The 23286-nt window shown below is 42.2% G+C and overlaps 1 pseudogene; it reads left to right on the forward strand.

The window, feature by feature from the left end:
- Positions 1-1682: 1682 nt before the first annotated feature.
- On the forward strand, positions 1683-1800 carry LOC126475779 (5S ribosomal RNA; annotated as a pseudogene).
- The last annotated feature ends 21486 nt before the right edge of the window (positions 1801-23286 follow it).

Raw genomic sequence — 23286 nt, forward strand, 5'->3', positions numbered from 1 at the left:
ATCACAGACCAATATTACATGTCATACTGAAATTACTACCTGCAACAAGTTTTATCTTTTTCAACATTTCATTCTATATTCGTCTATTCACATGGCGTATTTCTGTAAATCTGTTAGTAATTTCAATATGCTTATGCTTATTGGCTATTTATGCCACTAATCGTACATGTTTATCAGTGCATGCGCCTCGGGATTTGCTTGTATACAAGCTCTCCACTCACCCTCAGTCGAAATCTAGCTCTCAACATGGTCTGGCATATTGTTGGTATATTGTTGTGAAAAGCCCTTTATTTTAGGAGCCTTAACTTTTACAAATGGATGTACTGTTCGATGCCGACACATTCCACGTGGATAAGTTAGATCGCTTTACTGTCTGTTTTTTAATGTGAAGTTTGTTTATAAGCACTACTTTTTCTATGTTGGTTCAAAATGGTTCAAATGGCTATAAGCACTATTGAACATAACATCTGAGGTCATCAATCCCCTAGACTTAGAACTACAAACATAACTAACCTAAGGACATCACACTTATCCATACCCAAGGCAAGATTCGAACCTGTGACCGTAGCAGCAGCGCGGTTCCTGAATGAAGCGCCTAGAACCGCTCGGTCACAACGGCCGGCTTCTATGTTGGTATATATCAATTGTTTACTTAGTGTAGGTAGTAGTTTCTGTATGACACTAACAGTGGTCTGTGATGTTTTGATTCTAATTTATGTTGTTGCACTGACGCAGGTTCCAAAAATGGTTCAAATGGCTGTGAGCACTATGGGACTTAACTTCTGAGGTCATAAGTCCCCTAGAACTTAGAACTACTTAAACCTAATTAACCTAAGGACACCACACACATCCATGCACGAGGCAGGATTCGAACCTGCGACCGTAGCGGTCGCGCGGTTCCAGACTGTAGCGCCTAGAACCACTCGGCCACCCCGACCGGCGATGCAGGTTTCTTGGTCTTCTAAAGAAGATAGGTTTAACTCCGTTCAAACCATGGTTAAGGCTAACGGAAAACCACCGTTCATTGCAAATGGTTGGGTGTTTTATTCACCTGCTATTGTGTAACCGTTACTGAAGTGCAACGATATTCAAAATATTCAGTATAAGCTTACGAAATGCGTCATTACTAGTGAATGATCTACGTTTTCTTTACTAAACATCGACGAAAGGAAAGAACAACATTTAGTTGGTTACCGTGAGGACAATAATTTTGTATCTTAGACGTTTACCACAGATCACATTTACAAAAGGCATTCGAAATTTTCAACGTTTGCTCGAATGCAAGTATTGCATCGCTCAATCATTTCTTCAAGCCCAAGCCCAAGTGATGCAATAGCAGCGAGGTATGTAATCTGGTGCCATCACATGATCAACATTCCTTATCCATTTTTGAGGTATTTCCCGACATTTGCGACCTCAGTTGTCTTGCATTAAATCACTAACCTCGGCGTCATCTACGTCGCTTCACTTTGTGGTTTTTAAAGGATAATAACAATCACCCTCTATCTTTAGAGCAAGATGCCATTCTTCACACCTTCTAGAAATTTTGCCTAAGTCATCTTTCATTCTCCAGTCACTCAACGACGACACCTCCCCGTATATCGCTGCGTCATCAACAACAGCCGCAGAGTGCTGCTCGCCCTCTTCGTCAGATCATTTATGTATAAGTATATAGAGAATGAACCGACGGCCTTGCCGTAGTGGTAACAGCGGTTCCCGTCAGATCACCGAAGTTAAGCGCTGTCGGGCTGGGCTAGTACTTGGATGGGCGACCATCCGGTCTACCGAGCGCTGTTTGCAAGCGGGGTGCATTCAGCCCTTGTTAGGCAAACTGAGGAGCTACTTGATTGAGAAGTAGCGGCTCCGGTCTCGGAAACTTACATACGGCCGGGAGAGCGGTGTGCTGAGCACATGCCCCTCCATATTCGCATCCAGTGACGCCTATGGGCTGAGGATGACACGGCGGACGGTCGGTACCGTTGGGCCTTCATGGCCTGTTCGGGAGGTGTTTTATATAGAGAATGAGAGTGGTCCTATTATACTTTCCTGGAGAAGTTCTGACGATATCCTTGTCTCTGATGAATACTCGCGGCAGGACAACGTACTGGGTTCTACTACATAAGAATTCTTCGAGCCGCTCACATATCTGGGAACCTAATCTGTACTCTCGGACTTTCGTTAACAATCTAGAGTTGGGGCATCGTATCAAATGCATTCCGGAAATCTAGGAACAGGGAATGTACCTGCTGCCCTTCATCCGTGATTTGCAGAATATCATGTGAGAAAACGGCATGCTGAGTTTTGCACGAGTGAAGCCATTTAAATTCGTACTAATTTGTGAACAGAATATTTTCCGTCTCAAGGATATTCATTACATTCGAACTCGGAGTACTTTTAAGAATTCTGTGGCAAACCGATGTTAAGGATATTCGTCTCTTATTCTGCTTATATTTAGAAGTTACCTGCGCTTTTCTCCAGTCGATAAATGGGAACTGAATGAGCAACCAGTGCCGTAGAGCTTGGAAAACCAAGCTGGGATTTCATCCGGACATAGCGACTTCATTTTTTTCAATTCTTTCAGTTGCTTCGCCACGCCTTCGACGCCTATTACTGTATCATCCATACGGGAGTCGGTGCGACGGTCAAAAGACGACATGTGTGTACCATCCTACGTACTCGTAGCCGATAATATTCCGTCGTTACGTGGTCCAGCCTCCAAATGTGATCGATACGAATCTTACTGCTGATATAAATTTTCGTTTCCTGAAGGATAACATCTTCTTCATATACTGTACACTTTATTTATACAGTCAGATGCAGACAAACAGGTTGCAACTACATAATAACTTCTTGAGGGTGTGCTCCACAGTTGTGATAAATGTATTTTCGTGTATATGATAGAAAGCTGGCGAAAAATGTAATAGCCTGCAACAAATTTAGACAGTTTATGTGAGGGTATTCATTTTTTTCCAAATGGAAAATATGAAAATCTACAATTACAAGCAGTAAAGCTTAAAATTTGGTGTGTACCACATTTCTGTTACTGAAAAACGTGCTGTGTATCTAATTACTGTTATGCAAGAAACACTTGTAAAATATAAACTGAAGCGCCAAAGAAACTGGTATACGCGAGCGCATTCAGATACAGAGATATGTAAAGAGGCAGAATACGGCGCTGCGGTCGGCAACGCCTATGTAAGACAAGTGTCTGGCTCAGTTGTCAGATCGATCACTGCTGCTACAATGGCAGGTTATCAAGATTTACCGGCGTTTGAACGTGATGTTATAGTTGGCGCACGAGTGATAGAACACAGCATCTCCGAAGTAGCGCTAAAGTTGGGATCTTCCCATACGACCATTTCATGAGTGTACAGTGAATATCAGGAATACGGTAAAACATCAAATCTCCTACATCGCTGCGGCCGGAAAAACATCCTACAAGAACGGGACCAATGACGATTGAAGGGAATCGTTCAACGTGACAGAAGTGCAACCCTTCCGCTAATTGCTGTAGATTTCAATGCTGGGCTATCAACAAGAGTCAGCGTGCGAACCATTCAACGAAACATCATCGATATGGGCTTTCGGGGCCGAAATCCCACTCGTGTATCCTCGATGACTGCACGACACAAAGCTATACATCTCGCCTGGGCCCGTCAACGCCGACATTGGACTGTCGATGCCTGGAAACATGTTACCTTGTCTTACGAGTCTCGTTTCAAATTGTGTCGAGCGGATGGACGTGTAAGGGTATGGAGACAACCGCCTGAATGGACCCTGCATGGCAGCAGGAGACTGTTCAAACTGGTGAAGGCTCTGTAATGGTGTGGGGTGTGAGGAGTTGGAGTGATACAGGACACCTGATACTTACAGAAACGACTCTGACAGGTGACACGTACGTAAACAACATGTCTGATCACCTGAATCTATTCATGCCCATTGTGCATTTTGACGGACTTGGGAAATTCCAGCAGGACAATGCGACACTCCACACGTCCATAATTGCTACAGAGTGGTAGGAACACTCTTCTGAGTTTAAACACTTCTGTTGGCCACCAAACTGCCCAGACATGAACATTATTAAACGTATCTGTCATTCCTGTTCAAAAGACATCTCCACCCCGTCGTACTCTTACGGATTTATGGTCAGCCCTGCAGGATTCCTGGTGTCAATTCCCTCCAGCACTGCTTCAGAGATTAATTGAGTCCATGCCACGTCGTGTTGTGGCACTTCTGCGGGCTCGCGGGTGCCCTACACGATATTAGGCATGTGTATCAGTTCCTTTGGCTCATCGGTGTACATCTGAGCCATAGTACAACTTCTCAGTAATGGCTGCTTTACACCTCAGTCCCAACCCACCTGATGTATGACATCTCATAATTCAGCCATTGAACGCCCAATTAAAGTGATGTTCCAGTTCAGCTGCGATTGGAGACTGGATGAAGTCATGTCATACAACAATTTGTGACTGATGTTCCACCTGGAGCCACAATTCAGTTGTGCTCAGGCTTCAGTTTCCAATTCATTCACGGTCTGTTCCACTACATCAAAACTGATTGTTCCAATGGGCTCACTTGTAAGCATGACACTTTAAGCAACAACACTTTCCTATATTTTGGTACATGTTATGAACTTCCGCCTCTAATTTTCTTAATCCATTTGAGGCCCTCACTTTCATTGCATATTTAATACTGGAAAACAAGCGGTCCCACACTGAAACCATAGCGCAACAAGAGTGGCGTGTTGTCAGCAGAGGGTATATGGTTCGCGTTTCACGCGGGCACAGTTCTGCTGCGGGACGGGTAACAGGTGCCTCACACTGCATGAGTGAACTGGCGCGGCTACTGGTACCACAATTCGAAGTTGAACTAGGAGGGACAGTACGAGTCACGTGGGTAAAACCGTAAAAATTACATTAAAGTGTTCGCAATGGCGAATATGGACAACCACCAGCTGTAGAATGGAATAAGACATGGAAAATTTCTGCCGGACCAGGATTCGAACCCAGATTTCCCTCTTATTGCGAGCGATCCCCTTACCATTTAGCTATCCGTGCGGAACTCGTGGCCAGACCCGAACTTCCATATGTCATCGACCAAGCGTCTACAACCTGTACTCGTACATCCATGCACGCATGTTCAAAGGAACTCTGCATCGTAATTCAGAATAGCACAGTCTCTGCAATATCGTAAAAATTACACACAGATTCACCCTAAAATTCTGAGAATATATGGACCAAATGCTGTTTCGCATCGAGCAGTGGAGAAATAGTGCCAAATATTTGACAGTACAGACGTGCCTGATGGTGATTTGGAAGGAAGGCCATCAGCGTCGACCGTAAATGACAATTAACAGAGGAATTTATTCGCACCAACTGCAGTTTTCCCTACGATTACGACGTTCGCATAGCGCTTCTAGAATGGTTCCGTGATCAGGGAGAGGATTTCGATTGCTGAGAAACTGAACGACTGCTAGAATCTTTCGACCGTTGTTTACACAGGCTTATCGACTATGTTGAAAAATAGTGTCATATAGATGTGTCACTTTGAAGTGTACAGCAGCATTCAACAAAAGTTGCTTGGCCTGACAGCCATTTTAAGTTCTTTTCAGGCATATTAAGACCCTTTATAGCCCATATTATGTCACTGCAGTAGTACTTTTGGTATTATATGCATTGGCTTGAATGCCCGTTGTGCTGAGACAGTGCCTCACAAAGTTTATTGGTGGAAAACGTCGTTTGGCGACCTCATAACCCTTGCGATGAGCGTATGAGCCTTACCAGGTGTCCACTACGTCAGTTAAAATTACGTTTACGCATCAGACCATCCGGTCTGATGCATTTTGTACGCGGCTAAGTACGGTACACTTGAACCTCTGGACCTCCAGGAGGGATAATTATATCGAAAAATGTTCCCGAAGTTCTTCTGGAACATGATCTTTACAACATACGGTAAAAATTTCAACTACCTGCCTTGAATAGAAATTATAGAACTATCCCCACAACTAGTACTTTTCGTACTCAAAAGTTATTGTTTTCCATGGTTTTCTCAGGACTTGCCCATGAGCAAACATTGCTTTTATAATCCACCTAAGATCCGTCCTGGACCACACCTAATGCAAAAGAACCAACCGATTTGCTCAAATTTCCTGCGCTGGAGGAAGTGCGCAATGTTCAAATTTTGGCGCAATACTGTAGGCTAGCTGCAGTATGCCCGTTCTTCCAATTCGTAGACAGACGGTCGCCAGGTCAAGTGCGATCCAAAACACTTTACTCTTCATCTCTGTCGGAAGTTATTTTATATTACGGGCAATCGCAGCTGTTGAAAGCATGATGTTAGGAAGAATTTCTCTAATAGCTGGAAAAATCCCCTATATATGAGCCCCAGAACAAACGCATTTTCTCATGCGGCTTTTCGGAATGTGTTGCTACCGTGCACTGTCCTGTACGGATCGATATTGTCTTGCGACACTGAATGAATCTGTTCGACACCCCCTACATATTTTGGGTAAGGCCCCAGCGTTGTGGGTCCATGTACCACAAATTCTAAAACCAGCTACAACATTCAGAAGGGGTCTTCCACTGGGACTGTTCAGTTTGGGAAAATACTCCGTTGAAAATTATGAGAAGAGACTCTCAGTGTCGGCTAAAGAAAGCCGGATAAATCCGAGTCACAGTAAAGTTGGAACTGAAGCTCATTAAACAAATTAGCGCAATACCGCATTTACAATTACGTTAAAGTATGTGGTGCATTTATCACACAGGAAGAAGTAGTCAGGATTTCTTCCTAACGTCAAGACGAGTTTAAAGATCTTTTTAAATGAAATCAGCGCCATCACTTGGCTATAGGTTTTCATTATTTATTTATTTATTTCACTGTCATGATTTCACACGTAGAGCCAATTTCGAGTGCAAGATGAAAAAAGTCAGTACCAGACATATATGAGTGACATGTTACCGTCGAAGTACGAGGCGTGTTTCTTTAAGTAAGTACTATTTTGAATTAAAAAGAAAACAAGTAGACATATCTTATCAGTTTTATTTTTACATGAAAGCTTGTCTTTTACTCTAAGTTTCTACGTAATTCCCACTAATATTCGGCGTGTTTACGTTTGTTTATGAGTATCTGAATTGCCATCTTCTATTGCGATTCCTGCCGACTGCGAAATACGTGCCGTCATTAGTTCTCTTAGTACTAAAGGGGTGAAAGCGACTGAAATGCATCGTCAGATCAGTGAAGTGTATAGAGAAAACATTATTAGCGATGGAATGGTACGGAAATGGGTGAGAGCTTTTAAATATGGCCATAGGAATGTGCATAGGAGGAACCAAGCGGACGACGTTCAGTTATTACTGACGATTTGGTGCAGAAATTTGGCGGAAACGTAAGAGAACACAGGAACTTTACGATTTCGGCGTTATGTGATGAGTTTCCTGAAGTGTAAGAAGAGTGTTTTATGCAACTATTGTCCAATCAGGGGCACATTTCTACGAGGATGGTATTCACAAAAGCTGGTTGTACGATACAGTAAGTGCCTTAATATTGACTGGAATTGTGTAGAAAAGTAAATTAAAGTACAGGCTTTCATGCAAAATTAAAATTGCTATGAAAAGTCTACTTGTTTTAATTTTATTTCAAAACGGTAGTTACTTATAAAACACTCCTCATGTTACAAAATCTATGTGGGCATATGAATCAGTCGTGTCATCATGAGATCGGAATGCGAATTAAAACCAAGGATTACAACTAGCATTATGCATGGCAGACAGACTTTAGCACACGGAGCAGTGATAATGCTTGCTAACACCTGCTGTGGCAAGTACGAACCATGTCCAGACGAAAACAGGAACACATTGGTTTTGTAATATTTCGACGACCACATGTCATTCAGACATATCTCAACTTGCACGTGAAAATGGCTCTACAGCCGAAATGGCGATTGTGAAATAAATAAATAATAAAAACTTTCAGTCAATTGATGACAATAATTTCATTTAAGAAGTATATTATTATGGCCCGCAACCAAGGAAAAAACATCATATTAAAGACATGCCTGTGCAAAACACTCATCAGAAACTTGCGAGACAGAAGATGAGGAAGACCAGGATAGAATCCATGCGGTGGACTAACCACTGTTGTTCTGATATACCAATTGGCTTATTGTCTTCAGGCGGTTTGCCACACAGGCTTAGACAATTGCACGACTGTTCATCAATCTTCACCCCAGAAAATACGATACACCAATAGTTAAATGGCTCTGAGCACTATGGGACTTAACTGCTGAGGTCATCAGTCCCCTAGAACTTAGAACTACTTAAACCTAACTAACCTAAGTACATCACATACATCCATGCCCGATGCACGATTCGAACCCGCGACCGTAGCGGTCGCGCGGTGCCAGACTGTAGCGCCTAGAACCGCTCGGCCACTCCGGCCGGCACCAATAGTTAAAATACGATCACACACGGAACAAGGTTTACACGTGTAAGGCCTGTATATTTCTATTGTCTATTGTCAAACCACAATTTATGAAAGATGTTTATATTTTATTAATAGGATTAAGTAGGAATAATTAATATTTGTCATGTTGGAAATAATTGTGGTAACAGGGAATGTCTGCACCAAAGTATTGTTGGCAAGAGAGACCACACATTGTTATAACTTTAAAAAGGGCGGGAGAGACCGCGTATGGATACAATTTAAGAAAAGAGCGGGAAAGACCGCGCATTGATACATTTTGTAATGGTAGCAGGGATTGTCTGCACCAGAAAGCATTGTTGGCAAGAGAGACCGCACTTTAGCGCTCTTAGGAAGTCAGTAGTAAGCGAGATGTGAAGCGAGCTGGTAGCAGGTCTGAAGCAGAGGTGGAGAGGAGCGGTGTGCCTGCCAGCCACCAGCTATGATTTACAAGAGATTATAAACGGATGCACAGAGACATCAGCTAACTATTATCATAAGAGGAACTAATATTATTGAACTAATATTATTGAAATTCAAGACTACTAAATGTATGTTTGCGCAATCCTAGCTGTAAGATTACTGTAAAAAGTAAGTCCCATTTGAACGTTTGTAAAATCATTTCATTCAGAATATATTTAATTTTTGCCAGCAATACTACATTACTGATTATAAACCATCCCAAAAACCATCAACGTAAAACTTTGCAAAATTTTATTGTTGTCAAGGAAAACTTTAACTATGAATTACGTAACTTCAGTCAAATTAATTAAAGAATAACGTCAGCTTTGCTATTAAAGAATAACGTCAGCTTTGGTAATAAATAAAGCCACTTATTATGACAGCCCACCAGCAGCTAACAGAGTATAGTAAAACAGAGTAAGTATAATCATCTCGCAGTTCGGTGTAGCAGTCAGATGGCGATCCAGTAACAGTAAAAAAGGTAAGGAACAGTTTTGGGTTATTGCAGGTAAAGAGTGAGGGCCACGACGACGACACATTCTATGTTTCGTCGAAATAATCAGAAAGTTAATTTTAATAAGCAGCATTTAAATTTGTATGCGAAGATTGAGAAAGAGAATTAATTTCAAAGGGAATATTTCATTTGTCATTATTAAGCAAGAGGTAGAAATGCTAAGGGAAGGTTTCATAGGTTATTGTAAAAGGGAAGGTTGCGTAACAAAAGAGATATAGAGGAGACGGTTATTGCGTAACAAAGGAGATATCTATGACGGGAAGGTTTCAAACGATTCACAGAATGCTGGCGTGCACAGCTTACCCCCGTCAGGTAACTGACGGTTGCGGTAACAGAAAGGGCACCCGGATGCAAAGATTAAAGAAAGAATAACAATAATTTTCTGAAATCGTGAAGAGTTGCGGACCCTGTACGACAGGATAAACGCTGGGAAGGTAAGAGCAAGAATTTAATAAGAAACCTGTCCGATCTCCCGGTCACAGGCCGGCCGCGCACAGCTGTGACTCCTGCAACGTTGGAACGTGCGGACACTCTCATTCGAGGTGATCGACGCATCACAAACACCTCACTGTACAACTGAACGTCTCTGGTGGTAGTTCTTACACACTAGTTCACCAGGTGGGTTACTCAAAAGTGCCCGCTGCGTTCCTCGCCTCCTAACGGGAGACGTAGCGCCATGTGTGAGAAACTGCTTGCACGTTACGAGGCTGATTCTGACAATTTTTTGTTGAACATTGTCACAGAGGATAAAACATGGGTTCATCGCTTCGAACAGGAAACAATACGGCAATCCGTGGAGTGGCGCAACAGTCTCCTCTGAAGAAAAAGTTCAAAGCTGCACCTTCATTCGCACGATCTTGTGGGACTCTGGAGGGGTTATTCTGCTTTATTTCCTCTCTTACGCTGCGACAATCAGGGCGAGTGTATGCACGACCCTCAGGAAAAGGATGAACAAAATTCAAATGGCTCGGAGCACTATGGGACTTGACATCTGAGGTCATCAGTCCCCTAGGACTTAGAACTACTTAAACCTAACTAACCTGAGTATATCACACACATCCATGCCCGAGGGAGGACTCGAACCTGCGACCGTAGTGGTCGCACGATTCCAGACTGAAGCGCCTAGAACAGCTCGGCCACCTCGGCCGGCAAGGAAGAACTTACTTCAGAGTGTTTGTCACCACAAAAGTGAACACGAACTTCTTCTTCTCCACGACAATGAAAGCCTCACATACATCTGTGAACAACGGAATCTCTCACACCATTGGACTGTTCTTCCTCATTCACTCTACAGCCCAGATCTCGCACCTTCTATGCGTTTGGCTCAGTGAGGGGTGCATTCTGCGGGAAGCAGTACCTAAATGGTGAGGAGGCTATTGATGGAGCACATCCTTGGCTCGGACGCCGACCAGTAGAGTGATACCATGCGGAACCTCCCAATAAGGTGGCTTAGGGCCATCGCATCGAACAGAGATTATGTTGAAAAGTAGGATTTACACTACTCCCCATTAAAATTGCTACACCAAGAAGAAATACAGATGATAAACGGGTATTCACTGGACAAATATATTATATTAGAACTGAAATGTGATTACATTTTCACGCAGTTTGGGTGCATAGATACTGAGAAATCCAGGTACAGCTGCCCATGCAGCTTCAACACGATACCACGGTTCATCAAGAGTAGTGACTGGCGTATTGTGATGAGCCAGTTGCTCGGCCACCATTGACCAGACGTTTTCAATTGGTGAGAGAATGTGCGGGCCAGGGCAGCAGTCGAACTTTTTCTTTATCCAGAAGGGCCCGTACAAGACCTGCAACATGCGGTCATGCATTATCTTGCTGAAATGTAGGGTTTCTCAGGGATCGAATGAAGGGTAGAGCCACGGGTCGTAACACATCTGAAATGTAACGTCCACTGTTCAAAGCGCCGTCAGTGCGAACGAGAGGTGACCGAGACGTGTAACCAATGGTACCCCATACCATCACACCCGCTGATACGCCAATATGGCGATGACGAATACACGCTTCCAATGTGAGTTCACCGTGATGTCGCCAAACACGGATGCGGCCATCATAATGCTGTAAACAGAACCTGAATTCATCAGAAAAAATGACATTTTGCCATTCGTGCACCCAGGTTCGTCGTTGGTACACTATCTCATGCGCTCCTGTCTCTGATGCAGGATCAAGGGTAACCGCAGCCATGGTCTCCGAGCTGATAGCCCATGCTGCTGCAAACGTCGTCGAACTGTTCGTGCAGATGATTGATGTCTCGCAAAAGTCCCCATCTGTTGACTCAGGGATCGAGACGTGGCTGCGCGATCCGTTACAGCCATGCGGATAAGATGCCTGTCGACGCAACTGCTAGTGATACGTGGCTTTCCGTATTACCCTCCTGAACCCACCGATTCCATGTTCTGCTAACAGTCATTGTGTAATGTCCCCACAGAAAATACCCTCTACCACGCACCAATTAATCATTTTCAATCAAACCATCCACATTCATTCACTTTGGAAAAGTTATCTGATCTGATTTTCTCGTAATATATGCGGCGACAGCTCGACAACGCCAAAGTATTTTCTAGTGCGTTTATTCTTTGAAATAACGGAGATGCATATATGCATTCTCCATGGTTGTTAGAGTGGTAACTAGGACAGCTTCTGGAGTATCTGTTGAGGGATTGACGTGTTTCTGAGAGATACATATTCTGCTTTTCTTCTCGCTGAAGCGAGCCAATTAACATTTGTGCCGCTAGCGGTTTGTTTGAAGAGAAAGAGACTGTAAAAGGAAAATAATTAAGGCGTGGAATCACCAGAGATCTGGACATGTAATGGAGATGGATTTAATACACTATTTCCTCCATAAATAAGGTTTGTGACTTTTTTGTTCTGGAGTGAATGAACGAATGAGTTTTTTCTGAATCATTTGATGATCACGTTGGCCCTGTAATTAGTGGGGAAGTTTCAGCTGTGTCGAATAGAGCCTGCAATCAATGATTCTGTGTTAAATCGTCCAAAAAGGCTTCGTACACATCTGGAATCGCAATCTTTCGTAAAAGGAACAAATTGTGCAAACGATTGATTCTCCCGACTGACTGCAGTGTTTAACAGTAATAATAAATGTAAAGATCTCTTACAGCAAGCCAGCCGCTGATTACCAAGACGAAGGACTCCACCAAAGATCCTATTTGGCTGATTTCACATAATGAAATATTATATTAAAAACTGTACATAGATAAATGAGAGAAAGAGAGAGCGAATGAAAATAGAGATAATACTAATAATCCTCCATTAGAATAATGTTTCGCCTGTCTTATCACGGATCAGCCAAGAACTGGGAGGGCCTTACTTCACTGTATAGATTTATGTGTGAAGGTGAAGGGATCTTAAAGGCAACAGATACACGTCTATACAGACAAGACATTACACAGAGATAGCGGCTAGCTGCATTCATCATCTATTCTTAGATAAAGAGACGGCAACTTATTATCCGAACATTAAAATGTGAGGTTGAAGTTTCTCTATTGAAAAATGATAACTTGAAATATTTTACATATGAAAATAAAATAAATATAGTATCGGTTAAAAAAATTTTTAAAAAATGCCCCTCGCAGCGAGCGAAGTTTGTGAGCCTAATTTTGATTTACCGAACACACTTCACGAGCTATCTATTAGAGTGGGTAATCCGGAAGTGATAAGTGTCTGTCCTCCGCTGAAAAAAAAAATTATGTTTAAGACAGACGAAGAAAAGAAACATTGAAAACAGAAGAAATGAAGAGACAGGTACCGCGGCTGTATTGCTTTTACGTGCATCAAGGTGTTATGTCTGTTGTGCACAACCAAGGAAGATGATCTTTCATGAAACTGTTATCAGGGTCTACCCATTCGGGAACTTTCTTAAGCAGGGAAACCTTGGAAAACCTCTTAAGCCTAGACCCCCAGCCTACAGTACATAGAAGATAGGAAAGCCTACAGAAGAGAAAAAATAATTTTGCAATTGATCTCTAAAGGAAAGACAGGGATCGATTTATATAACGATTTGAAGAAGAGTGATTTGTGCCTCTAGCTAAAAAAAATTTTACAATCAGTAACTCGAGTTTTTTTTTTTTTTTTACAATCTTGTTCCCAGGACAATATCTTGCGGTGCAGAAACTCCCCCGGATCTTGCATGTCCCCGATGTCCACATTTGTAGTCGGTCTTCTACGCGGCCCACAATGGGAAGAGTAGAAGGGACAGGGATACCAGATTTTACATGCAACATTCATTCCAAAAGAATTAGCAATGACCGAAAGGGAAACTCATCCTGTAAAAGAACTGGTTACGTTGCACCGTCCAAGATTCTCCTTTTTGAAAACAAAATCCCTATGGCATCATGCATCCTTTTTCTTACGATGTACTGCAAGGAATTTAGCCGTTGACTTAAGGTTTCCATTTATCCATTGACTAATGTTGTTGCCGAAAACATCATAATATTTACTCTAGTTTGAATTTTCTTCTGCACTTCGCATCACCACTTGTGCTTATAAGTCCAAAAATTCTGACACATTTTCTGTCAATGATTTATTCTTCGTAATTTAAAGGATTCATGCAACTTGCAGTAGATTTTGGATTCAAATCATCGAATAGTGGAAAGTGTGGTTCATTTTATACAAGGACATAATCCATCATTTCCTTGAAAAGTCGTATCATTTATCTATACTCATAAAAATTTTATCCTAAATACATATATTTCTCCGCTTGATTGCTGTAATGTAAAAGTTATTAGTAGTGAGGAATGTGGATTCACTTCTTTCATTTATTCTCTGATTCATCCGGCATTCATACATGCACATATATGGAAATGGATTTTCAAACAAAATTCCAAAGTGAACAAGACCCATTAAATAACTACTAATTCTATGAATATTACTTTCTTTTGTCATTCAACAATAAATCAAGAACTCTTAACGTCTAATTATGACACTTTTTTGAAGTTCAACATCGATCAGTTTCCCCTCGCGTTTGGTACGAGTCTCTTACAAAGCATATCTGTGTCGTCTATATCGATTCTAACTCTCGCTCCGACGTCAATTGTTTTGCGCGGGAAATTATCTTTGCGGTGTTAACCGTCACTCACGATGCACTACTTAACCGCCAAACTACACTTCATACGTTTACACATCTAAGCGTGCACTTGAAATTATATATGAACATTCACTGGGAACCTCTTTTGATCATGCAGCGTCATTTTCGGGAAATATTTCTTTCTTCTTGAAGGTCATTCAGATCCATTATAATTCTTGATGACATTAGCAATGCTAAAGTACTATGTTTACCCAAACACAGGTGAAGCCTATCTCCACTATCTTCTTTGCAGCACTCGATAGTAATAGTTAGTCACTATTTCTACAATCTGTGTCACAGTTTAAAGTTTTCTAACACTAACGTTCATCTCCGTCACTCGCAACACCATTCCTCCCTATCTTCTAATCTTCATTAAATTTTTTCAAGTCGTTATGGGAAAATAACCCTTTAATTTTGTTAGATCCCGGGTATGCTAACAGATAAGCCCCAGGGTTCGGAATTTGTAGAATGATGTATGGGCCAGTATATAATAACTCCCATTTCTTTATACTCTTCTTTATTAAGGATGATTTGGTATATCTTTTGACTAGTACCTTCTCTCCGACGTCATACGCCTGTACCCTCTTGATTAATTTGTCATATTGTTGTTTTCCCTGATCAGCCTTTTGCGTCATATTTATGATGGCTTGTCTTATTTTTTCTTCCCAAGGCATCTCAGTCTCCTGAGTTTTGGGCATATGTTCAGTCCAGAAGTTTTCATCTTTTGCCTCGAACATCAATTCATGAGGTGTATATCCAGTGGAGGAGTGGGGCATGTTGTTGTATATCTGCTCAAATTCTTCCACATAATTTGCCCACGCAGTCTGCTTATTATGGCAATAGGTCCTCATAAATCGATTGAACTCTCTAAAAATTCTCTCAACCCAATTGCCTTGTAAAATGATGTTAGTATGTGTTTCACACCGACTTCAGACAAAGCCTGTTTCCATCGGAGTCCCGTGAATATCTTAGCATTGTCTGTTATTATCGCCTTAGGTATACCAACATGTGGAAGATAATCCCTTGTCAATCTTGATACAATTACTTTGGCTGTAGCCTCCTTTATCGGGTATAGCTTTACGTATTTCGTACACACATCGAGAAATGCCAACAGATATCTAACACCTCCTCTTGAAGTAGGTAACGGTCCACACAGATCGCACGAAATTAATTCTTTTGGTTCTCGGACTAATATAGAGCATAATGGGTGCTTACTCCCTTTTGAATCCGGCTTTGCTTTTTGACAGATTATGCATTTCTTCAAGACCTCATGCACTCTGCGCTTCATGTTGGGAAAATAACAGTACACACTTATCTTGTCTGCACATTTTGTCGCACCGAAATGTCCGCAGGTTAAATGGGTGAACCATACGAGTTTCTCTGTTTGCGCCTGAAGTATATAAACACACCAACGGACTTTGTTTGGCCTTCCACAGCGGAAAAAGAATACGCCATTTACCAGCTTGTAATAATTTGCCATCTGATCCGAAGGTTGCTGTTCTAACCCTTGAATGACACTTCCCCATTGAGCATCTCTTTTCTGTAACTGTGCCATATGCGCAAACAAAATGACGTAGTACATCTTATATGGATTTTCCTGCAGCAGCAATACAGGGAATCCTGAGTTATTATTTACTTCAATCTCTTTGGTCAAACCCTGTGATGACCTTGATAGAGCGTCAGCAATAATGTCTTGCTGTCCTGAGACATGCACGATCTTAAATTGGTATTGTTGCAGAGCGAGAGTCCATCTAGTCAGTCTGGGGTGTAACAGTTAACGTATGTAAAAACGTTAATGACTGATGATCGCAATATACGATAGTCTTTGACCCATATAGATAATAACGAAATTTTTGAAATCCCCAGATGACCGCAAGAGCCTCTAATTCTGTCGTCGTGTAAGTTCGTTCACAGTTGGACAAAACACGACTAGCAAACGCAATAGGACAGAAGGTGAGTTGTCCATTTATCTTGCGTACTTGGAAAAGGCACGCTCCAATACCCACATTCGAAGAATCAGTTGACAAGTAAAATTCTTCTTGCATGTCCGGATGGTACAAAAGCGGTGCATTTACTAGTTGCTTCTTTATCTCTTCGAATGCTTCTTGACACTCTAATGTCCAGAGCGCATCTGCTGCCTGGCCGTCTATTAAACCCGAAAAGAACAAAATGACGCAGAAGTTAGCCTTTTTTCCACATGCGACTATTTTGGGTTGAGAAGTGAAGAGAATTATGCTCAAAGTTCCATTAAATTATTAACTTCAGCCGACAGCAGAATTGCGTTTTAAAAAAATGTAGTAGCGAATGTAATAGAACACGCGACGTCTTATCAACAGTGCGCGACGCTTACCGTTACGTTACTAGCTGTGATGTAGCCACAGCACCTCTGGAAGTGAACAACAGTTCCTCCAGAACTTCGGCATTCCACAGTGCTGTGAGATAATGCATATGGCCGGATCTAGACTTCTTAGAGACAGACAGTTACAGCATTTGTTTTGGACTGCACGATGGTTTTAACAAACAAATAGCGCAATAGAGTAGCTCAAATGGAAAGGAACACTTCCTATTTAAATTTCCGCATCCTACACTGTTGGCAGTTCTGTGTAGGTGGCAGTTACGTAATTTTATTTCGGTGATTACAAAATAGAGTCGAATGTATGCACTGCGTAGGTAAGGCAGCTAATTCATGGCGATACTTCAACCAAGTAAATGAATGTGCTGAACATCCTGCAAACCACTACAGGGAGCCTGTGTGTCAGAATTCTCATCTTGTGTGCCGCAACGGTGTTATGATAGAGAAATGAGTCGAAGAGAAGGGGGTTTGATGGTCTATTGGGTTGATGCTAGTTTCATATGGTGATGGTCTCGGTTCGATTCCAATTTCTGCCGATGTTTCCTGATAGGGAGAGGCAGATTCTATTCTCTTCTGACTACGCCAAGTGAAGAAGGTATAATGGCATTGTGGTCTGAAAATCACATTAAACACGATATTCCTTCTCTACCAAGTAGACGTTAGGTGGAACCACAATAAAGTAAAGAGTGGTGACATGTAGAAACTCTATCACCAGTAACCTTTCTTATACTAGTTATTTATTTCTAATGACGAAACAAACCCTGTGTATGGCCTCAGGACACTTATTCCGTCTTTTATTTGAGCTTTTGTATGTCGATAAAATTGGTTCTGAACTGGGAATGCAACTCAGACCGCCCTTAACGCGGAATTTGATCCTTTCGTGACAATACAGCTTGACTACAACTTGTCGTTTGTTCAAAACTGCAGATTCCTCAACATCTCCACATATTGCGCATGAATGGGTTGGAATCCTGGCCCAGCACTAAACTTTTCACTATGTACAGATTTCTCAACATCTCCACATATTGCGCATGAATGGGTTGGAATCCTGGCCCAGCACTAAACTTTTCACTATGTATTATCAAGCTCTAGCATGAGAACACCTATCTGCAGGTGGATAATAATTTTTATTTTTAATGCATTTTCATTCGTTGTCAACACTAACGATATCTGACGTTTTTGACTCCCAGTGAGACACAGAACTATTTGCGAGATCACTGTAAGTTCAAGGATGTTATTCCGAGCTTCTGGTGGAGAAAAATTCGGTAAGTGTCGTCTCTTTGTGTGTAGTCAACAACGATATGTGTGGGGTTCGATTCACAGTCAGCACTGAACACTTCGTCATATTATTTCTAGTTCAAACATGCTCACATGTCGCTGCTGGTGTAACAAACCCATACTTAACGTTCCTTTTCTCTAGAATATAACAGCGATACGTGCCGGGTTGGAGTCCTGGGAAGAAAAAAATAATGTTTCGTCTCGTCATTGCAGTTAATACATCTAGCTACTGCCGAGAAATTCCGATATGTCAAAGTTGATTGTGCTTCGATAACAATCCGATTAGGTTCTGGGTTCGAATCCCTGTCCAACACAAAGCTTTACCTCACTGCATTTCAAGAAGTTACTTGTGAAGAAGCAGTGTTTAACATCTCTCGTAGTTCGTTAACAGGGACAACAGATGCTGGGTAGGAATTCGCCTCCGTTAAAAATGTTTACGTTATGTAATTTAAAGTTGATATTTGTTAGCTGATACTGTCTAAAATCGAAGTATATCACTCTCTTTATGCCTAGTCAGGAATGACCGTTAATATCCGTCGGTCACGAAATCTTAGTTTGCATAACCTGGGTTTGAATCCATATGCAGAACGAGGCGGTTCGTCGAGTCATTTGAAGTTTATATATTCTCAACTAGCTGCTCGTGAATAACGTAAATTTTTAATGACTTTTGTGTTAAATAACAAGTATGGTATGTTACTTTGAAGAGGAAACCATGAATACTACTACGTGTATTACCTATCTGACGTAATAATGAGAGTGCTAACATTTCAGGTGTGTCAGTTATTGCAATAAATGCGAGCTTACAAGCCTTAAGGACAGTCTTATCTGTGATGAGGTGTTCCCTGATATTTTTAGTATCGTGGTATTACTTTATATCCTGAGTTATTGCGTTACAGAGGAGTGTTTTCTAGTGGTGACTTGTTGGAACCATTTTCAATAGTCAAACGACTGTATCAAGGAGCGATTAGAGGACCTGCTAGACAGTTGCGTTATGTGGGTTGAAAGGGAATCAGGCGAAATGCAATCCAGGTCGTTCAGATACTTTTGAGCATGACTGTACTTCGTTAACAATCCGATTAGGTGCTGGGTTCGCATCCCTTTCACAAGCTTTATATGATGGCATTTCAATTTTAAACATGAGCATACCTTGTCCCTTGTGAATGACACCATATTAAACGTGAAGCATACCTTGTTCCTTGTGAATGACACCATATTAAACGTCGTTGGGGGTAGTTCCCAGGACGGTAACTGTTATGACAGGATTCGCAGTTCAGTACAAACATTTGCGTCATTTATTTTGAGGATCTGAATTGATAACTGATACTGGTGCAAACGTCTATACTTCACGTCTCTTTATGCCTAGTGATGCGGTCTTAATAAGGCACAAACAAAGCTTAGCTTAGTTAGAAATGGCTATAGGTGCTGGGTTTGAATCCAGGTCCAGAACGACGACGTTGGTCATGTCATTTAAAGTTCAAATTTATGTACACATAGCTGTTGACGTGTTACGAGAACAATGATATTACTGGTGATTCGCTGTTAATGTTGAGATATCCTTAGAGTGCTTGTTGCCGTTAATCGCGTTTTTCTACTGGTTCGTCCAATATCCAGTTTCCAGAGCCACTCGCCGTTGAGCGACGTTCAGCACGTGGATGGAAAACCTTTTAGAGCGCGAAAAACTTTTTTCCAATTGCCGTACAGCTTTGTAACTCCATATATTGTCTCAAGTATTTAATTTTCACTAAGGATTACTGTACGATATATGTAAAATAATGCGTTTTCTCAGAACTTTTGGAATGTCACTTGTTGAAATTAAGGTTAGTTTATGAGTGTTATGGGGTGTCTCATGGCTAAGAACGTGTTTTCTAATACGTTTTGTATGACGATATTAGCTGACAGACTGACTGCCATAAAGACCTTCGGTCTCTTAGTAGTCTCTTGCGGTACCCATTGTGTGTGTAGTCAAACGACTGTACCCAACGGGGTTTTGGTGTTTAGAGGACCTGCAACACAGCCACGTCATGTTGGTTGTATTCGGCAGTGACCCACTTTCTTTGCCGTCAAGTGTACACAAGCTTCGGAATAGTGAATGTCACTATGCAGCCCAATGTTTGACGTACAGCAAGCAGAAGAACTGCATGGGTCGACCTACCTTTATCAACACCTGAAAACTAGTAGGGGATCCGATAGGAGATCTTTGGTAGTACAAGCTTCAACACGATGGCGCCCAAGCGACGTTGCACTCTCTAGCGACAATGTTTTGTAACAACTCAGAAAGATGTTAGATGATAAGTAATTATATTGTACCTGAATTTAAGGGAACGGCGTTACAACCACATAGGTCTACTCAAACCAATAGATACAAGATTTAGGTTGAAAACCAGCAACATAAACATCCTATTCGCATCTCAGACATTTTGAGCAAGTGAAAACTATTTTGTACTTAAGCAGGCGTTAATATCTTTTACTTTATAGCACGATGATGTGAAAAAGTAATGTGCAACACTACAATCGTATTCCATTCGATTCAGTATTAGTAACCAATGAACACCCCATCCATTTTACTTCGGGCAAGCACACAGCTCGATTCCCACACCCGATATGACGACGTCGTAGCTGCACCAATCTAACGTAGGTACGCAACAGATAACCTCACCAGGGGAAATAAGTTGAAAAGACCTCGCCCGATCCTTTATTCATCGCAGAATCTTTATGGCAGCATGGGACTGCATCATATACAAGCAATCTTCTCTCCAAAACGACTTAACCTCAGAAAAAATAACCATTCACGCAGGAAAGAATACGAGTGTAGACTCTAATGCGACTCAGTAATGGCGAATTCTCTGTGAGACAAGGAAGACAACATGGCCAGCAACACGCGAACAATTCCCCTTCGTCGAAAACAATCTGTCCCGCCAAAGACGTAAAACTGCGTCATTGCCTAAGCAAAGAAGTTGCTGCGGTGCTTGTATCGACTAATCGAAACTGATTATAGCTGACTCGCGTAAAGTATGTCAAACATAAATACCGTGATCTACTGCAAACAAAATATGACGAGTAGAAGTCAAACTGCCGAATAAACAAACATCTTTCACCACTTATGCAGGGTGTCTCAAACCTTTTGGATCAAATTGAAATCGATGATAGTGGATGTACAACCGAAAATATTGAGCCGGCCGCGGGTGGCCGAGCGGGTCTAGGCGCTACAGTCTGGAACCGCGCGACCGCTACGGTCGTAGGTTCGAATCATGCCTCGAGCATGGATGTGTGTCATGTCCTTAGGTTAGTTCTAAGTTCTAGGGGACTGATGATATCAGAAGTTAAGTCCCATAGTGCTCAGAGCCATTTGAACCTTTTTTTTTATATAATACTGAGGTAGGTAACAAGTGTTTGTAAATGCATATTTAATGTGTTGCACTTACACAGTGTACACCACCCAACAACAGTTTACCCAGTCTCAATGCATGTATTGCAGTGGCGCATGAAGTTCAACCGTGCTCTCTCAAAGATCACTGGTGTCTGTTGTACCACGAGGCAGGCAGCTTTGTTGACCCTAGCATGTGGGTCTCCATCCCTTTCACGGGGGTTTCGTACAACAGCGTCTTGTCATAGCCCCAGAGGAAGAAGTCGAGAGGTGTGAGATCCGGCGATCGTGCTGGCCATGGGACAGGACCACCACTTTCAATCCAACGATGAGAGTACGCGTTGTTCAGATGAGAACGGACATTAACATCGAATTGAGCTGCTGCCCCGTCGTGTTGAAATCACATCCTTTTGCGGACAACAAGAGGTGCAGTCTCTAAGAACATTGGCAGCACATCTCGCAGTAACACCACAAATCATGGACCGGTCAAATGGGGAAGCAGAAAATAAGATCCTGTTTGGGGATCCGGGAAAATGCATGCCCATATATTGACAGAGAATTGTTGCTGGTGGCCGCCGATGTGGTTGGCGTGGAGATTGTCCTCACTCCAGACGTGGCTACTGTGGCGGTTGAAAGTGCCATCATAGATGGTTGAGGCCTCATCCGCGAACAATTCAAACTGTACGAAGTTTAGCGCTACAGCAGTGTGGTGGATAACCCGTTGACTGCAGTGAATGTGGGAGTCAAAATCTACTGGTCCCAGTGCTTGCTCGCATTGTTTATGATTGGCATATAATACCTGTTCCACCAGTACTGTCCACACTGTATCCTTTGAATTGTGTGTATCATGGGCACGTTGTGGGTGCTTATTGCTGGGTGATAGGTCACACGATCCCTTTTATGAATTGTTCTCCGAAATGTCTTTGGTGGAAACCTTGGTCGGCTCTTGTTGCGTAAATGTCACCGTCTGCCGTAAGCTGTTCTCCATGAAGATTAACTTCTTCCAATTAGGATGCTGCCTGTTGGGAAAGCATTCTCTGTACATTCCTGCTACATATTGCCGCACCTCACATAAAATGTATGTTCGCCAACTCTTACAGTGAGTAACATTCCAGCTTTGACTACTCATCATGCACTGTACTCAGTAAAACACATCACCACGGACACATTGCAAGCTGTCTGATGCAATGGTCGGCTGGCACGAGGGATAGTGGTGTGCACGCAGCATAGTTTAATGCGCTGGTGGGATGCGTGCAGTCAACACATGACACACGTGCTATGAACCAAGTTGTGTATAGTAAGTCTGTTTGGTCATCAGGTGTGTATACTGTTCATCACCTGCTGAGTGCTCCAGTGTACAACAGAACCCTGGATCTTTGCGAGAGTATCGCACAACTGTATGCACCTTTCCAATACATGCACTGAGACTGACGGTGTCGCTTTGAACATTACTGCATGCTGCATTGTTGGTATGCATTTTAGTCTGTTTATGTCCATAACACAATAAATATACATTTCCAGCCATTGATCACCTGTCTTAATGTAATCAGTTGTCGACCCACTATAAACTGATCCAGTTTGACCAAAAAGGTTTGAGACACCCTGTGTAAAATTGTCGTACACTGAAGACCCAGTGAAGCTTGTACAGCTGCCTAATACTGCGTATGACCCCCGCGAGCACGCAGAAGTGCCGCAATATGACGTGGCATGGACTCGGCATATATGGCTTACCGGCCAATGATTTCGGATTC

This window comes from Schistocerca serialis, chromosome 4 (assembly GCF_023864345.2).
Source record: "Schistocerca serialis cubense isolate TAMUIC-IGC-003099 chromosome 4, iqSchSeri2.2, whole genome shotgun sequence".
Taxonomy (NCBI): Eukaryota; Metazoa; Arthropoda; class Insecta; order Orthoptera; family Acrididae; genus Schistocerca; species Schistocerca serialis.